At 40.3% G+C, this 23915-nt stretch overlaps 1 protein-coding gene across 9 annotated transcripts in view; it reads right to left on the bottom strand.

Annotated features, from left to right (window-relative positions):
* Positions 1-23915, bottom strand: part of LOC310894361 (transmembrane protein 170B) — a 76281-nt gene that overhangs the window by 27411 nt on the left and 24955 nt on the right. For 4 of the 9 annotated variants that reach the window (XR_014579838.1, XR_014579839.1, XR_014579840.1 and 1 more), the window contains exons 2-3: positions 21597-21702; positions 1237-1365 (exon numbers count right to left, since the gene is read on the bottom strand). The exons of 3 other annotated variants lie outside the window; for them this stretch is intronic. The gene's annotated coding sequence lies outside the window, so the exon portion shown is untranslated. Of the gene's footprint in view, positions 1-320; positions 581-1236; positions 1366-21596; positions 21703-23915 lie in introns of all 9 variants that reach the window. 2 more of the 9 variants (XR_014579835.1, XR_014579834.1) reach the window with 2 other exon arrangements.

Here is a 23915-nt window from a genome sequence, read left to right as displayed (position 1 = left end):
AGAAATTAGGAAACATTTCTCCTCAGAAAGAGTAGTCAGGCATTGGAACAGGTTGCCCAGGGAAGCAGTGGAGTCACCGTCCCTGGGGGTGTTCATGGAAAGGTGGGACATGGTGCTAACCCATGGTTAGTGGGTAACACGAGTAGTAGGGTGATGGTCAGACCAGATGATCATGAAGGTCTTTTCCAACCTTAATGATTCTATCATGTAACAACACCCAAGAGGAAAGAAACAACTAATAGAGGGCATTATTTTTATGCACAGTCTCAAATATATACAACAGATATTGCCAAATAATTTTGACCTCGAATTGCACATACCATAAAATGGATCTCAGCCTTGGGAGGAACAGCACCCAGGCTCTAACTGCAACATCACTAAAGCATCCTCCTTGTTGCAAGCTGCCAAACAATAGCTGTCGTTCCTGAAGTAGCTAGCCAAAAATAATATGATGTGCAACTGCGTTCCCACTGTTGTTCTTGCAAAAGTACTTATTTCCAGAGTTGACTGGGGATGGTGAACAACACAAATAAACCAAGGACGACCAGAACAACTTGAAAAGCATGTAGAAACAGTGGAACTAGGTGGAGTACAAATAACAAAAGTAGTTAGTAGGGGATGAAGGGGATGAAAGAGGATAGAAACATTTTCAGGAAGACTTTTGGTATAAAGTTAGTGAAGAGTTTTAAGTTAAGCAGCTGCTTTTATGTTATTGCATAGGTGAAAGCAGAACACAAGTATTTAGGTGCTCTGCTAGTGTGCAGATTTGTGAGAATTGTGTATTAATCTTGAGCATGGTAGTTACACACTTGCACCTTAAATGTTGCTTTTACATGGCTCTGATTTTAAAGAGAAAAGGAATTGCAAAGAGAAGAAAATATACAGAAAGCTGAGGTACTTTTCTCCTTTAGCTTTTCTCTCCCATTCTTCAACTTTTACTATGACTTTGCCAGTGTTGGTTCTCAAGACACAAATTTGAATGACTGTGAGGAACTATAAAAAGGCTACCAGGCCTGGCTAGGGAAAAGTTACTTGAAGGCAAAATATCTGGACATCACTGGCATCACAGACATGTAGCTATATACACATAGCCTCTGGCTTGTAAGAGGTCCATATTGAATTCAAAACTTCACAGAAAAGCATACAGGAAAAGAAAAAAAAAGTGAGGGGTGGGGGTGGAAGGGGTGTTGTTCTAAATCTCTTCCTTAGTAACTGGTAACTGAACTTATTTCCTACCTGTACTGCAAAAAATACCCATGAAGGATCAGCTTAGTTTTTTTGCTGTCAATAGTACAGACGATGGCTGAGGCATCTTGGTCAACCAAGGGAACTTCATATTGTTTTCTGCACATTTTCTGCACATTTCTGGATAAAAAATAAAGATGATAGTGTTTAGAGTATCAATCTACCTGCCATCAGGAACACATTTATCTCATTGACGAAGAACACCATGAAAGAAAAGACAAATCCACAGTTCATGGTGCGAAAATTTGACTTTCAAAGTCTTCATCTGTATTTCTACTTCTTGTCATCAGACTCAGTCATCCAAAGTCTCAGTTCTAGACTCCGACATAAACAGAGACATGAACTTTGACCTAAGTTCAGAATCATAAGTATAGGAAAACCAAAATGGGCTAGAAGAAATCACTTCAACTCTCTCAGATGAGAGCTATTTTTATTTTTTATTTTTAAATTGTAGTTTGAGTTTCTGGCAAACCCTGACGCTGATTTCCATGTAATGCTCTCCAATTACACCATATTTACTAACCACAGTATGTTTATTGCTAACAAAATGCTGCACATGCTTGCTATAATAGGCCTCTGTTCAGCCATTACTGGGTATTTGATAAATGATGTGCAGTGTTAGAAGGTCACAGAAGAATAGCAGAGAAACACTAAAAAAAAAACAAAAATTAAGGGAAAAAATGTCAGGCCCCAAGTGGCCAGAATGACCAGACTGCGAGAGACACTCAGCTCTGCTCTCTCTTTAAATGTGAAAATACCTTATAAGGGAGAAAAATATCACAACATTTAAAGCCCAGTCTGTAGGCAAAGTCTGTGCCATTTAGTTGTCTCCCCCAAAGACCGGTCCCTAGGGGAACATGTGTATACTCAGCACAAAAGTATGTTCCACTGAACCCACGGGTGCAGCAAGTTCCTCCTTGGGGGACCAACATCTATACGTCTGGAGAAACACGCACGTGGGTTCAGGTCCAACCAGCCAATGTGACAAAGTGTAAGCTCCTTCCAGAGCAGAAGAAAAGGAAATGACCTGGAGGAAATGTGCAGGACATTGTTCCACAAATGCACTGCTGTCATCAGCTGGGCAAAACAAACAAAAAAAAAAACAGTTGCAATGGAAATGAGATTGAACTGGTCATTACACTGACAGAAAAAAATGCATTTCCATCTAATGGCTGTGGCGATACCTTTTAGGAGTTTTGGGTTTGTTTTGTTTAGTTACTGGGGTTTGGAGCTTTCCAGTTACCAGAGCATTCACAAAGTACTCCTACATTCTCGATCTGTGCATATGAGTGCTGTCTCCTATTCCCAGATGAGAAAGACATTTTTAACAAATTGATAAGCTAGAACTTTCCCATGCAGTTGCTATCGAGCAATGGGAATGCTGCATAGCATGTTAGAAATGAAAAATATGCATCTGTTCTTTTCAACTTGGACTAGCCCTCCAGCTCCTCCTTGTCATCTCGGGGTCAGAGCAAGATCGGCAAACGTCTCCCAGACTACAGCACTTGCATTGCTGCACTGCTCCAGGAAATGCCAGATGCGGTCTCTTGCACTGGGTTTGATCCTTTTGCACGCCTACCTTAACCAATGGGAAGTTTCAGTCAAGCAGGGGGGAAAAAAAAAAAAAAAAACAGTAGCTGAGGGAATAAAGACTAAAATGTCGTATTAAACCTAAGTAACAAGCTTGCAATGTTTCTTGTTTGTGTATTGCCTCATATGCTTTGAGGAGCAATTAGCAGAATGTAATTTCCCTCAAACTGGTGAATTACTAGCACAGACCAAAAATCTCCAAGACCCAGGTTTACAATGCTTGCAATGCACTCTTACAGGGATATTCATGCAGGAGGATTTTCCACTGAGCAAAGGGGAATTCCCTGCTTGCTAACACACAATCACATGAAACACATAAAAATCCCCATTCCCAAAAAGTTGAAGAGGTGATTCAGGTTTGGACAAGTGGTTTGGTCACAGAGTCATGTTTGCAATTAACTGAGGGGTTCCTGCCTTTTAGCCCCACTGGCGGTGAGCTCTTGGTTGTGCAGGGGACAATCAAGGCTTTCCAAGCACAGGCAGTGTGGAGCAGCAGACGGGAGGCCAAATCTTGCAGCACCCTGCCGCTGAGGGCAGGCAGACACTGTGGCCAGCTCCAGGACCCTGCTTCCTGCCATTGTTATCGCTGCAGCCCTGGAATTTCATCCAAATGGATTTGACCCCTCCACTAAGCAGCCAGCACATATTTCCCCGATTAGGGTATTCCTGTGTGAGGACAGGATGGCGTGTGGGGCTTGGAAGGAGAGCAGCCAGCTCCCGTCGTGCCAAAGTGACACGAGCATGTTGTTATGTGCTGGAGTCCTCACTTGGCATGCTGCTTTCTGAGGAACAAGAGCTCACCCAGCTGATGCTGATCTGTGCACCCAGAGTGTGTTTCTCCTCCAGCAAATGCAGAAGGAAAGAGAAAATAATGGGAAGGATGCAGTTCTTCAGTTGGGTTGCACTTACTTGTGATAGAAATTCAGTAGGTGCCACTTACGGCCTGCACTTTAGGAAGATTCTGTTCTTCTTTCAGGTTTTCAAGCCTGAAATGCACTGTGCTTTCTTACAGCACAGCTTGCCTCACCATGTTTGCATGCAAACTTTATTTCTGCACACACTATATATTGGTTTTGCACAGCATTCCCCTGCACAAGAGCTGGCCTTGTTTTTTGCCTGTGAGATACCCTCTTTGCAACCCTTTCTTTGCAGGATTTTCTTTAAACCACGGGATCACTTTAATAATGGTTCACTACCAGTAAGCCTCTGATATCTCAGATGATGCTCCAGTTCCACAAGAATACATTCCAATGGTCCTTGCCTCATGAATTGACAGCCAAAGCCACCCCAAAGATGACTGCTGTTTTTACCTTTTTTGAGCCTTATATTCAGGAACAGCTTTGTCCTGTTCTCAAATATCTCCTTCTTTTCCCCTTCATATTTGTACCAAAGTACACCCTACTAAAATTCCCTTTGCCATACTTTTAACTAGCCCTCAAAACTTAAGAAAATGTTACATATAACCCAGAATAACCACCAATTAGTATGACAATCTGCTTCCAGCTGCCCCATTTAGTCGTTCTTCGTTCTATTCTCCCAGCTTTCCTGCAAGAGAAACTTCACAGTTTCTTCCTTGACAAGACTGCTGGTGTCCAAAGGTCACTGTCACCACTTTAACCCATATCATCCAACTTATCCCTGTGCACATTCTTGAAGGCATTTCTAAAAGCTAAGTATTGAAGAGAGCACTTAAATTTGAATCCAAGCTCTGCCTTTGAAGATCTTCTCAGTTCCTCCTCCAGGGCAACCTCTCATCCCTTGTAGGAGTTGGAAACATTAGGACCACCTTGCTCCTCTCCTGTAAGTCAACCTTTCCACATCTGTCTTAAACAGAATATTTTGAGTTAACAGAAAACCTTCTCACCTTTTTTTTTTTCCCTCCTTCTCCATCCCATACTTGACTCCCTAGCAGATGCCAATCACCCACTCTCTACAAAGAGACATATTCCCTCTTCCTTCCCCTCGGGACTTCAACGAAGCATTGTTTCTCTTTACTCTCCAGTTCTAAACTTCAGCTCTGATGCAGGCATGGCAATGTTATAAACATTAACGATCCTAGCTAATGAAAAGCTATTCAGGGAAAGGTTTATAGTTTGCTATGTATTAATAGAGTTTTTGACATCCCAGAGCCATGGCTTCCTTGTAACTTTAAGCATGAGTCAATGTCAGAGGATACTGATCATGATCTGTTTCAGCAGATTGATCTTCCCCCTAAGAGCATATTAAACAATGTTTTGTTTGAATAGATCCGCAAGTACTTTGGGTAGGAACTTCAGCTGTGTGTCAGCATAGCTCTATCTGAAGTTAGTGGTATCAAGTCAGTTTATGTCTGGAGTCACTGACCTGGCATAAAGTTTCTTTCACTTGAGAAAATATAAATATCCCCAAAATATTAACTAAGCCTGAAAATGAGATTAAGACTTTAATATCACATTACAACCAGGGAAACAGACTTGAAAAGACAAACCCCAGATACTCCATCATATCCACCGCTTCTGAGTGGGGGCATGTGAAAACACATCTAGACTGAATTTTCAATGCAACTCAGCACAACAGAAGACGGGGAAAATGGTTGCCTGACAGTACTTTTGATGGCCATGCCACAGAGGGTCTCATACTGTGTTACCCTAAAATAGAAAATCATAAGCCAAGAGCTACTTTCAAAGCACACAAAGCTGGAAGTTCTGATCAGAGCACTGCAGGCTTAACAGAAAAGGATCTGGGTCTCCCAGCACAAGACCCCCATTTCACTCCCTTTGTCTTTACTGGTCTTTGGATCAATGCAGGCAAAAAGGTTTCCTCTGTACCAGGCTTTAACTTTGACCCTCCACTCAACTATGCATTCCCATAGTCATATGCTATTATTATGGTTTTAATTAGCACAGGTTATACACCTAAATCTATTGTTTCAGTAAAGTTTTGGCCACAAAGTTCACATGGTCATACAGAGATGAAAACCGAAGTTATCAAGTAATCAAGCTCAGTACTTTTGTTGCAATTACAGCACCATATGTGTGTTATTCACATACACCTTCCTCTCCTGTCCTGTCTTCCTCCCCTGCCCTGTCTTCCTCCAAAACCCTACCACCAGCTTATTGTTGCTTTGCTGTGATCAGTAACTCTGCATCATGCAGACAGCTGAATAAAATTCTCTCTCTGTACCAACCTAAACTGACATTTTGACAGGGGCATGCCTTGGCAGCAGTGTGTCAGTAAATCATGTTATAGCAAAGAGACACCATTTGAACTGAAGGCATATTGCTTGCAGCTGTGCTGCATGAGTTCAAGCTCAAGCCAGGCTGCTCCTACCCAGTGGATTCAAGTACCATAATAGATTGAGAATTCTTTCTGTGCCAAAACAATGAGAGATAAAGGGAGTTGGAGTTTCTTCCCCTTTTTACTCTCATCCAGCCTCCAAAGAAACAAACAGCTTAATCACACATGCACATAAACAAGTATTTTGAAATAAAATTGCACACAGAACACTGAAATGGTAGAACAAATTCTGTTCTTAGTTGCATTATCAATAGCCATGTGAAACCTATATAAAAATTTTGATCCCTGCCATTTTAGAAAACTTTCCTCTTCTGATTGTCTGATTAATATACAGAAAGTGATTATTACCTGAAACTCCACTCCATATGGCTGTTTTCTTATTTACATTTCACATAACTTGGACTGCATCATTGATTAGCCCATTTTACATTTATATTCCACCTGTCATTTTTGTTTGTTCATTTTCAGCTTCTCCATATAGAGAAGTTGTTTATTAGCTCTTCTTGAGCTCTTCAGCTTGAGATGAAAGGATGCTAGCTACCCTCAAATCCAGCCGTGTTACCTTTCTCAAAACGCTTTTAAATCAAAGTTTATTCATGTGCCACTACAGATGGTAACAGACCTGTTGTTAGCAAAACACTTCATGACTGGAACAGAGTGGTTACCTTCTTCATCATGAATGCAACCAGGAAGTCTTCTCCACAGAAAACCACATTCAGCTTAACTAATACTTACCCTTCTCCTCAAGGTTTTGAGGGGTTACAAATAATGTGACAAAACCAGACTTTTACTGATCAATCAGCATCTCAGAACAGATGAAGCCAAGTCCTTAGTGACAGCTATTCTTGGAATCCCCAGAAACATGAAGGAAAAAGACACAAGCAATTCTCTGTTAAGAGATCAGAAGTGTGACAGAGCAGACAGACAATTTTTTTATCTTTGTCAAAAAATAAGGGGAACAAATGGCTTAGGATTCCTCAAAAAACGTGCAATAACTAACTTGTATCAGAAACAGAATAGTAATTAATATTCCTCTCCTTTAGGATATGTTTTGTTTTCCCAGGTAATGTTTTGTTTTGTTTTTAATCACAGTATTGATTAGTTTTGATTTAATCTAACTTTGCTTGCAACTACTCACCCATAATGAGGTCAATTCTTCCTCCTCAAACATAAATAAGCAGCAATATCCTTTTAGAGTAGTGGGTATCAAGCAGTATTGAGACTTTTTGGAATTTGCCAGTTCAGAAATTAAAAGAAAATACTCTTTATTCTTAATAAAAAACACTCTTTATTATACCTACTTTTTTAATTCTCTCCCTCTCTTTAATACTAATAAAAGTGATGGATATCTAAACTGGGCAGCTAACAGAGACAAAAAGTACATTCAAAATAGCCTCACAGTGGTAAGTAACACCCATATTTCATTTAACTTAATATAAGTGAAACACCCCCTAGCTTGCATATTCCAAGTAAACTTTTTGTTTCCTACAAAGCACAGAACAGTTTGTGCTTAATGAGTAGCACTCATTTCTTTGTTAGTTATACCATTTCTAACAAAATACAATTTCCAATAAAATTGGTCTGTCACTGTATCAAATTCACATCAGAATGAAAAATGAGTGGCAGAGATTAGTTTTGTGCTGGAGACTTGTCGCTAGCTATTTCATTTCTGTACTTTGACAACGTTCATAGTTAAATATGATGGGCACAGAAACTTACTTAACATTAAACTAGTATAACACAGAGTTTCTGAGGAAGGCCAGAATATCAGATATTCCCATTTCAGGCTTCTTTTGCTTCTCAATGAGCAGTGGCAGGAGTACATTATTGCGTAAGTAACATTCACTTAATGAATCAAGACTCTGATTGAGTTAGCCCTCACATGTAACATTCAATCATCACAAGGCACTGCAGTAAAGGGAAAGGTGACACGGGAGTGGAGGAATGGCACATGTCTCAGTCAGAGGATGAGAAGGCTACCCGATGGGTACCTTCAAAGTGCCAGTCAAAGAATCATCGAATATCCCAAACTGGAAGGAACCCACAAGGATTGTAAGTCCAACTCCTGGCTCCAAACAGGACTACCTAAAAATTAGACCATGTATTTGAAAGTGTCATCCAAACACTTCCTGAACTCTGACAGGCTCGGTGCTTTGGCCACTGCTCTGGGGAGCCTGTTCTGGAGCCTGACCACCCTCTCAGTGCAGAACTTTTTCCTAACACCCAGCCTGACCCTCCCCTGTCACAACTCCATGCCATCCCCTCGGGTCCTGTCGTGGTTCACCAGAGAGCAGAGCTCAGCACCTGCCCCTCTGCTCCTCCTGTGAGGGAGCTGCAGGCCGCCATGAGGCCTCCCCTCAGTTTCCTTTTCTCCAGGTCGAGCAAACCCAGTGACCTCAGCCACTCCTCCTACATCTTCTGCTTTAGACCCTTCACCGCCTTTTTAGGCCTGCTTTGGATACTCTCTAGTAGTTTTATGTCCATCTGATACTGTGGTGCCCCAAACTGCACACAGTACTCAAGGTGAGGCTGCGCCAGGCAAAGCAGAGAGGGACAATCCCTTCCCTCAGCCAGCTAGCCATGCTGTGCCTGATGCACCCTAGGACATGTCCGGCCCTTCTGGCTGCCAGGCCACACTACTGGCTCACATTCAACTTGCCATCAACTAGAAACTACAGATCCCTCTCCACAGGGCTGCTCTCCAGCCTCTTATCCCCTACCTCGTCCCATGTACAGAATCCAGCACTTACTGTTGTTAAACTTCATGCTGCTGGTGATTGCCCAGCTGTCTAATTTGTTAAGATCACCCTGCAAGGCCTCACCACCTTCAAGGGAGTCACCAGTTCCTACTAATTTAGTATTGGCCATAGTGGCCAATACTAAGGTGGAAGTGGGACTGCCAAGGTGGAAGGCAGTCCCACTGCCAGAGGGGAGGCCTTTCTCTCTGGCTAGAAAAATGTCATGGGGGAGCCATTACCAGGAAAAAGGCTCTATGCACGACTGCATTCACCTGGGAGGTGGTGGTCATCCCTCATTGCAGTGCCCTTCTCCTGGCCATGTCTCACCCACGGGGTAATGGCTGGAGGCTATGTCACCGTGACCTTCAGAAAACAGTGTGGGGCCCAGGAACACCAATCATTCAGAGAACGGTGTGGGGCACAGGCATGACCACCATACAGAGAATGGTGTGGGGCTTGGACATGCCTGATATCCATAGAATGGCTTGGGGCCCTGACATGCCCAACATCCTGAGAACAGCGTGGGCCTCAGATGCCTACTATACAGAGAACAGAATCTAAGGGTATTTATTTAAAAATGACCAAACAGGGGCTTCACATCATGAGAAGAATATAAAACTATTAGAGTCCAAAGGAGGGCTACAAAGACAGTGAAGGTTCTAGAGTAGAAGACATATGAGGAGTGGCTGAGGTCCCTTGGTGTATTCAGCCCAGAGCAGAGGAGGCTGAGGGGAGGCCTCATAGCAGCCTGCAGTTCCCTCACAAGGGGAGCAGAGGGGCAGGTGCTGAGCTCTGCTCTCTGGGGACAGCGACAGGAGTCGAGGGAACGGCATGTAGCTGTGACAGGGGAGGGTCAAGCTGGGTATTAGGAAAACGCCCTTCACTGGGAGGGTGGTTGGGCACTGGAACTGCTCCCCAGGGAGGTGGTCATGACACCAAGCCTGCCACAGTTTAGGCAGCATTAGGACAATGTACTCAAACATACGGCTTAACTTTTAGGTAGTCCCGTTTGGAGCCAGGAGTTGGACACAATGATCCCTATGGTCCTGTCCAACTATGGCTATTCTATGAACATGGAGCTTTCCCATCCTCTAGTACCCAGTGAAGAAGCCAGGGAAAGAGAAACCTTTCTCAGGAAAGAGATACATCAGCACATACTGTAGGGGACATGTTAAAATTTTCAACTGTCAACACATCTGACATGTACTAGTTAACTCCTGGTAAATTAATATGTAAAAAAAGACTTCTACTGCCTTCAATATGGCTATAATTTTATCAGATGGAATGACAACGACATCAGCCAATTTTAAAATCATCCTTTAAACTTAGTCAGAATAGGTTCTGGAGAAAGAGAGTTTTGGCCAGTAACAACACTTAGCTAAGACAGTATTATGAACAGAAATTAGCAGAGAAACTCAGGAAATAGAAATAAAACATTCCTCTTCCCTACCACCTCCCCAAACCTTTTGCAAACCAAAATCTTTACTTGCAGATCTGGCTTTGTTTGGCATGCATATAGCAAACTTGACTTTAAGCCCAGGAGAGCATAACGTTCCCCAAGAAATAAAGTGGCTCAGCAGCACAATAAAAATGTTTAAAAAAAAGTAAAAAGGTAAGAAAGACCACATCATGCTGAGCTCTGAACCAAACGTCTACTCAGGGAGAGAGCTAATGCACAACATGATGAAACAAGAAGTTGCTCATGACAGAACAAGCTCAAAACTGAGTTATGTGGAATTCTCATATGCCTGTCAGATGAAAAAAATAAATTGTAGCAAATAAAAATATAAGAAAACATCATTGAAAAGATTATTCTTAGGGTCTTTTAGATGTGGAACAGTCTCACTAACAAAGAACAATTGCCTCATCTTGAGTCACTTTAAAATTGATTTAACAAAGTTTGGAAAATAGATCTCTGGAAAAAAAAATAGAATTGTATTGGCAGGGGGAAAGACATGGTGATCCAAAGGATCTTTTCTGTTTCTAATTACCATGACCTCAGCTGGACATGCCCAAAAACTTTTAGAGAGGAATGTGTATTAACACTTATATGAGGACATGGGTCCCTGGGGAGATGAATGCATAATTGCTCCAGCAAAGATCATCTAATTGTCGGGAATGAAAAGTTATTGTACACAGAGCCAGGATTAGTCCAGTTGGGTATTTAGTGGTTTTTTGTTTGTTTGTTTTTTGTGTTTTTTTAAATTACCTTCAGCAATCTCCCAGTGTAATCCAGGTGATTGATATCAGCTAGTTTTATCTTTCTAATTACCAATGAACCTCACAAATTTCAGATCAACTATTTTTTAAAATTGTATTATTACTAGATAAAAGTTCATTTTAGAGAGAAATTGCAATATGTTTCAGATTCTCTTCACTGAGTATGCTTGTCCCCCCCTCCCCCCCCCCCAAAAAAACAAAAATTCAATGGCTGTAGTAATAATTAGGGCAGACTGAAGTCCTTTGTTAATATTACTTAAAAAAATCAAGTAGCATGAAAATATTTATATGCTTTCTTCTGAAAATCTTTTAGTTTAAAAAAGTTTTTGGAAAAACATTTCAATTTTTGCTTAATTCTCAAATAAAAAACATTTTTTTTAAATATCAAAATTGGTACCAGAACTTTTCAGCAACATTATATTTATGCTTTTTGTTTACAGTTTTCTATTTGACAAGCACAAAAATGTCACGACATTAAAAACAAACTTCAAACCACATCCACCAAGCATTTCCTGAGAGGGAAAAGGGAATTGCTGTCAATTTATTGTTTTATTTTCAATAATAAGAAAGTAGAACTGCCTTGTTTGAATAGTACGTTCTGAGTACCTGTCAGAGCAAACATTACCAAGTATTAACGTGTTGATAGTTGACCATTAGATACAGCCTTCCTATATTAAGAGCTTTTTATATAATCAGCATAAACCTACATGGTTAAACCAAAAACAAAGGATTAACATAAAAATCAGCATGTGAGGATACAAACATGTCCAATTGTATGCAAACTACACTGCTGCCTTTTAGTACCTGAAGCAAAGACCCGGTAATAATATGAAGAACAGAGTTTAGACGAAAGGCTGGGAGCCCTCCGGTTCTAAAAACAGGGAAAGGTTTTGCTGTTTAAAAGTCTTTCCCACCCCCAAAACTGGCCACCACCATCAAGGTGGCATTTAGCTGTAAAACTTGCAGAGACAGAGGACTGAAAAAATACATGACTGAGTACATAAGCCTCTGGCTCTTGGTATAGGTTGTGTCAGTGTTGAAGATAAATATCTGAAAAAAAAAAAGTTTATGGTTTGGAATTTTTCTAACACTAAAATGATAAGGGAAAATCATCCTGCTCAGTTATGTATGGTGATGAGATCTTTTTTTGGCACTACTAACATTCAAATTACATTAAAGATAGGATGGGGAAACACTATATTTGCAAGATCAGGGTATGAACTTCCACTCAATCTCTGAGAAAGGTGGGGATTTATTATTATTACTTTGTTACTGTCTTGAAATTAGCCTCAACAAGAGCTATTTTTGAAAGTGAAACATGAACAAGAAATGCTTAGGTAGCAAGCCAGGGTTTACTAGGTCACTGCTCCTCAGACAGGCTCTTATATGTTCTAAAAAACACTTTAAAAACATATATTATTATTTCAATAAAGGTGCAAAACACTGAGAGCTGCACTGCAATGCCTCTCAATAAGGCTTAACCAAACCCGTGGGGAGATGTGTGTTTGCAACTGAAACACAAGCATGGCATTCCCCATTACAGCAGCAGAAATGGCACCCTATGCCCTTGGCACCCCACAGAAGAAACACAGCCTTCTGGAGGAGCCTTGTTTCTGTGCCTTGGGACACTCCTTACCGAGAGGGCGAGGAAATGGGCTGCAGTCAGAGACCTGCCAAACTATGCTCTTTTAGGGTCGCTAACCTACTTAGCAGCACCTCTATTCCCAGCTATGCAGCCCAGGTAGGGGTGTTGCCCATAGGAGTGCAATAGATGGAATAAACTGTTCATTTGCTCTCTTTTCCCTAGGACACTGCTCAGCCTATACTCGTTTAAAAATATATATATATATTTTAAAATGACTATGTCTACATGCTGTAGAGACTTCATGCATACACCCATGTAGGCAAACTCTAAAAATCACCATACACATGTATACGATCCCTACAGACTGTGTTTCCTTACAAGCAACGCTCTTAGAAGACTTAGCTAGGTTGTGTTTTTTGACAATAGCAATCTGATTAGACTGCACAAGATAGACATGTATCAGCAAGGAATTTAAGTATGAACCCACCTTTAACTCATTGCATATTCAGTTGCATGCATGTTTTCACTTAACTCCCTTGATAAATTGGGAACTGTAAGATTTACAAGGAACTGGCACAAAATAAATCAAGGAATAGAATTTTGCTTTTCATAAAATGATTTAGGTTGGACAAGACCTGTAAGATCAGCAGGTCCAACCTTTGACCTAGCACTGCTGAGTTTACCACTAAAGCATGTCCCTAAGCACCACATCTGCATGTCTTTTGAAGACCTCCAGGGATGGTGACTCTACTACTTCCCTGGGCAGCCTGTTCCAATGCCTCATAACCCTTTCAGTGAAGAAACTTTTCCTAGCATCCAACTTAAACCTCCCCTGGCACAACTTGAGGCCATTTCCTCTTGTCCTATTGCTTGTTGTTTGGGAGAAGAGACAGACCCCCACCCCACTACAACTTCCTTTCAGGTAGTTGTAGAGAGCAGTAAGGTCCCTCCAAGCCTCCTTTTCTCTAGGAGAAATAGCCCCAGTTCCCTCAGACACTCCTCATAAGACTTGTCTTCTAGACCCTTCACCAGCTTTGTAGACCTTCTTTGGGCATGCTCCAACACCTCGATGTCTTTCTCATAGAGAGCAGCCCAAAACTGAACACAGTACTCGAGGTGTGGCCTCACCAGAGCCGAGTACAGGGGGACAATCACTTCCCTAGTCCTTCTGGCCACACTGTTTCTAATACAAGCCAGGATGCTGTTGGTCTTGTAGGCCACCTGAGCACACCGCTGGCTCATATTCAGCTGGCCATCAACCAATATCCCCCAGCTCCCCTTCTGCTGGGCAACTTTCTAGCCACTCTTCCTCAGCATGTAGCACTGCACAGGGTTGTCATGCCCAAAGTGCAGGGCCTGGCACTTGGCCTTGTTGAACTTCATACAGTTGGCCTTGGCCCATCGGTCTGGCCTACCCAGAACTGTCTGCAGAGCCCTCCTACCCTCAAGCAGATCAACACTCATGACAAACTTGGTGTTGTCTGCAGACTTACTGAGGGTGCACTCAATCCCCTCATCCAGATCATCGATAAAGATATTACAGAGAACTGACCCCGATACTGAGCCCTGGGGGACACCACTACTGACCGGCCTCCAACTGGATTTAACTTTCTTTGCTGCAACTCTTTCGGCCTGGTCGCCCTGACAGTTTTTTACCCGAAGCATACACCTATCCAAGCCATGAGCAGCCAGTTTCTCCAGGAAAAACAAAACAAAAAAACCAAAACCTGTGGGAAACAGTATCAAAAGCTTTACAAATAACTGGGTAGACAACATCTACAGCCTTTCCTTCATCCACTAAGAGTATCACCTTGTCACAGAAATTTTGTTCTACTTTCTCAAGCAGGACTGTGTGGTTAGTTTGGAATGACAGCTTAATGAATGCAAGATGAAAATAAATGTTTTTTTTCTGTGCCCATTATAAAAACTCTCATGGGTGAAAAATTGCAATTTGTAAACTTTTTCTGAGATGCTTAGGATATGAGTTTTTCCTATCAGCACGACTTTCAGAGGCTCCTCTACGCAGAGATGGTGTGCACCCGTTCCCAAATATGTAACATACCTTTACCCATGTCCTCAATTAAGATAAAGTGTACACTGGATTAAAAGTGTTGTTCCACAGTGATCCTACAAAGCCTACAAGTGTCTTAATTAAGGTCCACACTACTACTATTTAAGAACTGCAAGAAACCTTCACTGTTTGGCAATGTATTTCCAAAAAGAGAATTTTCTTCATCTCGGAAATGAATCATTTAAAAAACTAAAATGAAAAGAGAGACAAAAATGAAATTAGAAAAAAAAACACTACACACTGGAATCTGCCTAAATGTATGTTGGAAACAAATTACAACTTGGCACTTTGCAAAGTATAAATCTAGCAAGTGTTTTGGAAGCTGGGGTTTTAAGTGTTGTTTTTGTGTGTGCTACTGCATTCCTCTGCACCTGTCTTATACTGTACACATTTGGAATTTTTCTGTATTCTTTATCATTTCAAAGACAGGAACATAAACATCTCTGCGTTTCCTGAGATGACTGTCAGTATGTATGTGTACGCATCACTGAAACTTCCTAGACTCCAGTGCTGTTTTCCCATGCCAGACACCACTGTGCGCCTTCCTGAACAGCAGACATTTTTTCAATAGCAACTTAACAGCTACTAAGGGAGAGTAGAAGGTCAGTCTCTAAGACAGGATGCCAAAAGGACAGGAATTGAATGGTGCTGGCTAGCAATGAGACACTATGCAAATCAAGAATGCAGTGTGGTCCCCAGGGAAACAGTTCATGAGCCTGAAGTATATGATAAACCTGCAACTAAAGCATTCCTAGGCAACTGCGATAACAATGTGTCACATTCCTGAGGACTCAAACCAAAAGCTGCAAGAGTCCCTGCAAAGCAGTGCTCCCTTAGACATCTGTGCTCTCAAGGAAAATGAAAGATTTTTGCAAGTTTTGTTACTTCCGTCCATTTTCTAAAAACAAAACAGGCAAGTTAGGGATTTTGAGAGGGACTAACCTAACCCTAAAGTAAATGATAGCAGAAAGTAGCTGTAAGATTCTTTAACTGGTTAAAAACAAAACACACAGAAAACACTCATGCTTTCACAATGTATTGAAAATAATGTAAATGTCAAAATAAGGAGGTGCCAAACAAGTTGTTTCGCTGTATATTACAAATAACTAATTGTCCTGATGTAGTGTTAACCACCAGCTGGGAAGATTAAACCCATCTCTTCAAATTGGGTTTCTTACCCTTTTCATTTAGGCATTGTACTGCCTTTTGTAGATAAGTAGTCCCTTCACTGTTGCTCATAAATTGAGTATAAAAGAGCTCAAGATACTTATTCATTTTTTTTTTTATTATTTGCCATTGTTCAGTGGCTAGTCTGTGCAAACAAACAGATCATGAAATGGCTGCAGCAGGTATTTATTTGTTGTTAATTATTTATTCTGGTGCACTGGCCAGGTACCATAGACTGCAGGAGAGGAGGGGTAAGGAACGGGAGACGAAAACAAAACACCCTTGCTAGGGTGGTAGACAAAATTCTAGCATTCATGTATGAAATATGGGCTACAGCATGAGATTTAACAGAAGCACAGCCCACAGTGTCCTTCTGGGAACTGAGGAAGGAAAGATCAAGAGCATTCCAGAATTCATAAAGTAATTACATTGCACTTCTGTGAATCAGATCAATCTTAATACCTCACCTTGTTTTCAATAAGTGCTGGAAGCAGCAAACCTCGAGCTTATTTTTCAGATCTGAAGCACTCAAGGGCTCATTTGTTTCTTTGTTCCAGATATTCCTGCCAGTAGCAATGTAAATAACAGATCTTTGTTGTGTTGCTTTGTAAAAAGTCTTTGATATCAAAGACTTTTCCATAGCAGAGTGTCACAGCACACCTGACAACACACCACTTCCACAGTGGGTGGAAGGCTTTCCTGCCAATACCTGAAGCCAGAGATGATTAGGTGAATTGCAATAGTTAATCATCACTGAATTAAAACAAAACAAACAAAAAAAACAACAAAAAACATCAAGAACAGAAAAAACTACATGGAAAAAAAGCATCAGAATTATTCCATTCCAGATAGAAAAGCTGCGTACCAAAAAAGAAAGTGACTGGAAAACCACCAAGACAACAGCTGAGCCATCTGGATCAAGGCTGTCTCTCACATTCAACCCCGAGAACTAGGACAGCCATTAAGCAAAACTAAGGTAAACACTGCCTTCTTGCTTCTCAACGGCATCCAGAATTCATACATTGAGTGTGAAACACATCTATATGAAAAAGAAAAAAGCTACAAAAAAGCTTCTGTAAAAGAAGCTGCTATGTAAGGGCATAACACCACCGGACCACAAAATCAAAGCTTAAATACAGGTGGGAGTCTCCTGTGCAATAGTTTCCATTTCTGGCATTGTTTCTTAACGCATCTTTTTGTCTGGCTACGCCATTTGTGGGTATTGTACTGCTGTTTATGCAGGGCTTTATTTCCAACTCCAACTGCATGACATATCTCTCAAAGACCTCACAGGACACTGTTTAGACCATCATATTTTAAAAATTAAATTAACTTGTTAACAGTCATTGTCATTTTGCAAGGATTGAAAATTATCTTCAAGCACTCCAGCAGCTTCTAATTAAGAATATGCCAAGTGTCAACCTGATCAGATAAAGTGTTAAAAAGCTATTTAGCAAGCACAATTTGCCTGCGTAACTGTCTCCTGAAGAAACACCCAAAGGTTGCCATTACTTTTACTTTGTTTTCAGAAGAGCATATAAAATAATCTGCCCTTTGTTTCACCAGTAATCCGTATACTAACAGAGCTTTCTCCATTTTATCTGTCCCCAGTCTGTGAGTCTGAAGAAAGGCAGAGCCATAGAAATAAACATTAGTTGTAATGTCTCCCACTCACTCCCATGGACTAATTCCTTCCCTTCCTCCCATATGTCTGTTCACAGAGGCATGCTCACTGACAAAGCTGTCCATCCCATTGACAGGTAAGAGTACTAGATGGTTTGGGAACTTGAGACATTTTGCGTCCCCTTTCTTTTTTTCCGTACTACTAGAGAACACAGTCCTTGTGAGTACCTGAGCTGTGCAAGGATAAGGTATTATCCAGAAGCCCTGGTCACCTTCCCTCTGTCCCATGCCAACTCCAAATCTCCTGGGCAGTCAGCCGCTTTTCCAATCAAATCCATAGAAAATTCTTCCACACACACTGGAGAAGAATATGAATTCTTTGGTTTAGATTTGCATCCTGAGTTTTCCCAAGCATTCAGAGTTGCTCAGACTTAATTTTCCGGTTCAGGCACACTAGCAGAGATTAATACATTTGGGAAAAACAAGAATAGCACATTAGAACAGTGATACAAAGCCTGCAAACAAACAAACAAAAAAAAACATCAGTATTCTCTGCAGGCGCCACTTATAGCTGAATGTATGTATTCATCACAAACCTATTATAGGGTTGACTCTTGGTTTCAACTTCCTCACACTCAAACAACTCCTACACAATTATTTCCTTGATGATTCTTTCCTTTCTAACCTCCCCAGCCACTGCCCTTCCTAGATGCATGCCAGTTACATTACTGCTTAAAGGTGAAAAACAAAATCTACCCCAGGAACTCACTCTGGCAAAGTCTATCCTAATACGATTAATTTAAGAGAAGCAAAATGACCAAGCAGGGCCAGTAGCACCATTATGGCACAGAAAGCTGCGTGCACCTACATTTATTCCACTTGCAGCAATAGCGCTGGAAGTCCTGCAAGTAGAGAGGGCTAAACACACTTAGACCTGTGATTAACCTCCAGGCAAGTAACTAAGGATGTTGCCACAAGCGTGCTATGGAACGAAAATGGAAGAACTTGAGAACGAAAGGGAAGTGAGCCTTTCTATCAGAAGCGATGCTTCCCTCCCATGTAGCCCCAACACATAGCTAAAGATTTTCTCCATTTCTACGTTTTGTGAAACAATCTGACTAGGCATCTAGTTTGCCTAGGGGTAGCCTACCGCTTCTGTAAAAACAACCTGCAAAGTAAAGCTGAATAACAAAGCACTGATTGTTTGTACCAACTGGAGACCTGTTCCCCCCCAGAATCATCAGCTCTCTGCAAAAATTTCAGTGTCACGCTTTCCTTTTCAACTTACAAGATCAATGTCTTGCTGCTTTGTTTTAGTATTATATAAGAAAATAAGAAGCTATTATATGGAATTGAATTAGTCTTCATTCAAAACATGTTTTGCAAAAGGTTTGATTTACTCAGTGCCAGCCAGAGACAGTGAACTTATTTATGAGGGTTGGATCTATTGTCTAGGTTTAATTAGCTAATTATTAGACTTCCCATTTCTGTTGTTGCTGATCCTTAATACTTCTTGTAACATGATGTGTTTAGGATGTTTTCCAAAATGTTTTCCAAAAAAAGCAGAAGACATTTGTATTCATTCTAATTGTTCAGGAAATTAAAGCTTGCCTTTTTTTTCCAGCTAATTAGCTGAAAGACCTTGCTTCTCACTCCCAGAAATGACCTGTAACATCTTTCTCTCCCCTTAAATAACCAACCATTTATTTACTTCTTTTCAGTCTTACATCACTCAGCAACTTTTTCCACAGAATTTCCTCTCACTAGTTGCCCATTTGCCCATAAGAAAACATATCCTAAAGGCTGCACTAAAGTTTGTTCTCCAGATATCAACATAGCACATTACTGTTGATGGCTGAAGCCACTTTTGGAGGAAGAGAAGGTGCTGCTTCATGATGCAAAGGGGTATAGGACTGTGAATGTGCAATATATCACCATACTGCAGTCATAGCAGAGAGTATGTACAGTCATAAACAGTAGAGAGAACTGTGTATGTGGGCCCTCTTACTTCAGAATTTCTTTTTCACCTTTATTCCATATTGTGGAAAACATCTATAGGAAGCCAAGCATTATACATCTTATTTTGAAAGCCCCTCTGCTTTTTGAAGTACTTGAGATTGGACCCGTCTATATGCAATTTGATTGTGTTATCACAAGAGGAATGATTTAAAAACAAAATTGACCCCTTCTTTTGACATTGGATCAACACACCCATGAAATGTACAGCAACAAAGAATTATGGGTGAAAAGCATTTACTAATGTATGCCTTGCTTTTACAGCTGCTTCAGCAAAACATGGAGTGGTTACTTACAAAAATAAGTGGCATGAAACAGCTATCCAATGTTTTTTGATGAAAATAAGAGGATGTTTAAAATAACAGTAATTCTCCTGAAAGACTTAACATTATTATTCATACAGTACCAAGTCACAGAATATACACTCTACCCATAAATCGCACATCACAGAGAACAGCAGTAGGACTTCATGTTTTCCTTTCCTACCACTTCAGACCCTCTCTGATACCACTACCCTGGTGAAATGATGAACACTTACAGGAAGAAAACTGCTCTACTCCCAAACCCATTCAATCCCTGTCATCTTTCAGAACATTGCAATAGCTTGTTACAGTGACATTTGCAATGTGAACAGTCATCTGCAAAGGAAGAAATCATCAATATATTTCAAGATATATCCTGGATTTATTACAAAGTTTCAAAATTCTGTTGACTGTCTTCTTTGTTTTTCTTCCATTTTTTGTTTTTAATGTCTTTTGGCTTAGAAAAATATCCTAGAAATCTTACAACATGCAGCTGGTCAAAAGTATATTTAACACACTGAATATTCTCTAATCAAAGCTGTGGTAATGCTCATCTAGCTAAAGAATAACCCCAGTTCTCAGATTAAAAAATGAAACTACATCAATACATCTTTTCTCCTTTCTCCACTCCAACACAGTTTTCTCATGGCAGGAAAGCAAATGAACAATAAAATACTGTAAAGTAGACACCCTTGCAAAAATCTCTCATATCTTCATCTTGAATCTCCCTGCTGTTCCTTAGAAGATTGTTTCTTGGTAAACTGGGAAAGGCAAAAATATTTTTATTTTTTTAAACTATTTTATGCCTGCATGATTCTCCTCACTCCTAAAAGCCATTAACCACCTTCTCTGTGTCCTCTTGCACGGCGTTAATCAGTTATCACTTTTTTGTTGTTGTTTACAGCTGAAAAAAGCCAGAGACTTTCAGTCAGACAGCTACAGCATGTCTTTAGAACATGGATTAGGCTACCAGACAGCAACTACACAGTACTGCTGTCCAGAGCTAACAATTCTGTTTTTCCCTAGTATATTAGTATTTTTTCCTTGAATTCACAATTCTTATAAATTTTTAAAAGTTGTTTTTAAGCTACTTAGCTTTTGTCTCAAACTACATACAGGAAAAGTTCACTTTCCATAGACCACTTAAAGAATCCAGCCAATATGATGCAGCCAAAAGCAAATCCCGGCACAAAGGAATATTTGTCAGTGTTTATGCATAGCATCACATTTGTAATACCAACTGTCCCAGGCAATTAAAGACAAGTCATTCTGGATATTTTTGAGGAAAGCTCCATTGGAACTGTGGGGAGCAGTGCCAAGACATGCAAAAGCAGCTGTAATTTCATGTCAGAATATAAATCAAAGAATCACCATATAAATAAAAGAATCACTGTAATTCTAAAATGGAAAGCCAGAGAAAAACCTTCAGCAGGAATTAAAAGCAATTTGGAAGAAAGTTATCTTCACTGAAAGAGAGACTCATATTCAACGGAGGTGCCAACAAACATACAACATGAATATGACCTGGCAGATAGCAGAGATTTAGAAACCCATAAAAGCCTGTTAAGAGCAATTAAATAGAATTGTGTGTTGTGAGACCAGTACTGATGAGGAATTATGCCTTCACTCCAGCTTGTATTACCTTAGTAAGTATGCATATGAGACAGTGCATGCCTAAAACAGTTATTTTGTACGCGTATACCTCAGCTGACTACAGTAATGAAAGAAATACATTCCATATTTTTACTTAATATCATACTCACTGTAACAAGCGAGTTACAGAATGACAGCGGAACCACACTGGAATAGAGACCAGCACAGGTAAATTACAGCCTTTCTGCAGAGTGCTGCTGCAATAACCACAACAACCTGTGAATGACAAGGCAATAGAGTGACACCTATTAGTGAACTGAAACTACTGAGAAGCAAGCTACTCATAAAGCTGTTCACACCTAAAGCTTAGATCAGCCTTTTAGGGCCCTGTGCTGTTTATAAAAGAGCAGAGACTATGCAAGCACCGCGGAGATTTCACAGAGTATTTACCGCCATGGAAAGGAACATAACTAACATCCAGTTCACTTTTAAGCAGGGCTCTTTTACACAATGTTCTAAATGCAAATGCTATGACCTTCCAACCCCATCCCCCAAATGATGCATGCTCTTACGGTCTTGAGACATACATAAGCTCTCAGCCATCACTTTCATGTAACAGTACAAGCCAAGCAATCTGACCACGCCCCTATTAAATTGCACGTTTGTGAAACTGACCCTGGAAAGAGAAATTTCCTGACAATTACAGAAGAGTAGCTGAAAAGATCAGATGATATAACCTGTTTATGACCCATCTATTATTCAGAGGAAGTAATAGGGCAAATAGTGTTACAATCACTAATAGTTTCACAAAGGTGCAGCACCATTTGCTTCTGCTCTTTTTTTTTTTCTTTTCTTTCCCATGGGGCTATTACATATTCAGTCCTAAATACTTAATGTAGGTGTAGAGTGAAATCAGTAGGTTGTATCTTTATCAGCGAAGGGAGACCAATGTCAAACACTTTGAGGAAGATCTGCAGAACTGAAGCCTGAAGAAGCCTAACACTAGGCTGCATCTTGCAGACTTTTAGGTTAAAGTTTCTAATAGCCACTTTACCAAACAGCAAAGATACTCTTTGAAGACTCAAATACACGTGTTCATAGTTGGATGGGGCTCACTGTTTCACTAACTCTGAGACTTCACTAGCAGAGACCATTTTCTTCTCTCATTTGGACTTCCAAAGTTGGGGGCAACAATCTCTTAATCAGCTGTACTTGCGTATTTTCATCCAGATCACAATGCTGATCAGTACTGGGTTTTCAGAGGGGTCACACTGGACTGTTTGGTCTCAGAAGGAAGGTGTCTATCAGTACTAATTCCTCTTGCACTTTCAGAATTCAGTCTGACCTTAGGTAAGGACTTGTTTTACAATCACATTAAAGGTTTGTTGTTGTTTGAATGAGAGTTATTCCTTCGAAATTCACAGCTCCACAAGTTTCAAGTTCAAAATTGGAAAGGTTTGAACACAGAAGTGTTGGGAGATTCATTGACTAAGTTAATGTTTTGACAGTAGAAACAACAGCCTATCATGCAATTTAATAAATGTTTGCTTTACCCTTTTTGTTTAATTATTGGAGTAATAAATCTCACCCTTACAGTTTATTTGAAGTACCTTTCAGACACATGATCAAAACGCTACATTGTATGTGCTCAGAGGCCCCTCAAAGACAAACACATTCAACTATTGCACTACAAGCTTACTAGAAAAGTCACCCCTCAGACTTATGGTAAAGAGCAGATTACTGTTATTAGCAATAAAAAATTACAACAGGGACTCAACATTTATTTTTTCAACTGGAATTTTCCACAGGGTATCTTGATTATGTTTACAGTTGAGATGTAACAGATTTTTCCCTACTCAAATAATTAGTTGGATGACTTCAGTTATCAGAGGCACTCCAAAGACTGAAAAGTTAAGTTTAACCTGGTTAGAAAAAAATAAAAAAATCAGAAATCTGGAAGTCTTTTAATATTAACCTACTTGAAATCTGTACTCAGGTGCTGACAAAGTTAAACTATCTTACTGATCCAAAAATGGAGTTCATACTGAATTGCTAGTGACCTCCAAAGACTGAAGTTCTTCCTTTCCTCCATTTCATTACAGAATAACATATTTTCACAAAATCAATAAAAATGGCATAAGCAAACTCGTTGGCTGCGTTTGTTAATACTGTATCATAGAACACTTCTCAAACAAAATATAAATTGTCAGACATAAAAGAAATTGTAAAAGATACTATTTTTATTGTGATAGTGACAGAAAATTTCAAAAACAACTGGGATTCCAGTCCCAATGTTTGATAAAGAGCCCCTTCATCATTATGTCACCTACAGTCCATCCTTCTGCTCCAAAATAATGTTGGATTTCCCTAATGTTCTGCAACACTGCATGCTCAAGTCGGCATGTTCGTCTGAAACCAACCTCCCAAAGTGATCACTCAGTCTGGAAAATACAAAGTAGTAAAATTTATCAAATCCAAGGCATGCTATG

Source organism: Anser anser (genome assembly GCF_964211835.1).
Source record: "Anser anser genome assembly, chromosome: 2".
Taxonomy (NCBI): domain Eukaryota; kingdom Metazoa; phylum Chordata; class Aves; order Anseriformes; family Anatidae; genus Anser; species Anser anser.
Note: the sequence above shows the minus strand (reverse complement) of the source record. Positions and strands in the feature narration are given on the sequence as shown.